This window comes from Pteropus vampyrus, unplaced genomic scaffold (genome assembly GCF_000151845.1).
Source record: "Pteropus vampyrus isolate Shadow unplaced genomic scaffold, Pvam_2.0 Scaffold301, whole genome shotgun sequence".
In the NCBI taxonomy this organism is placed as follows: domain Eukaryota; kingdom Metazoa; phylum Chordata; class Mammalia; order Chiroptera; family Pteropodidae; genus Pteropus; species Pteropus vampyrus.
Window position 1 is genome coordinate 1,955,918 of NW_011889082.1, and position 574 is coordinate 1,956,491.

Sequence of the window (574 nt, forward strand, 5' to 3'; positions counted from 1 at the left end):
AGTAAATTCTGTATGATTTCAATCTTTTGAGACTTGTATAGGTTTATTTTATGACAGTATAGAGTCGGTTTCCTTGAATATTATGTGTACCATAAAAGAACGTGTATTATTCAGTACTGCATGCAGATTTTAAGTACATTCATTTGCTCAAATTTGTAATTATGTTGTTTATATTTTCAGTATTCATATTGGCATATTTTGTCTATTCTATAATTTACTCAGAGAGGTGAGTTTTAAACTCTAATTCTGATTATAGGTTTGTTTACTTCTTTTTGTAATTCTATGGTTATTTATTTATTTATTATATCGTTAGGAGAACAGCAACTTAAAATTATTTCACATTCTTGGAACATTGAGTCTTATACCACCATGACCAACAACAAAAATTCACCATCATTGGACAACCAACCACAGAAAATGGGTGTAATCAGATACTAAAAGATTGCTACTTACAGTAGTATGAAATGTTGACTAATGAAAAGTGGTAAACCAAATGTCTAGTATTTGCTGAAATCCATATAATGGAGAATGCTTTGCAATGATTAGGAACAAAATTATGAAATACATTTAATAT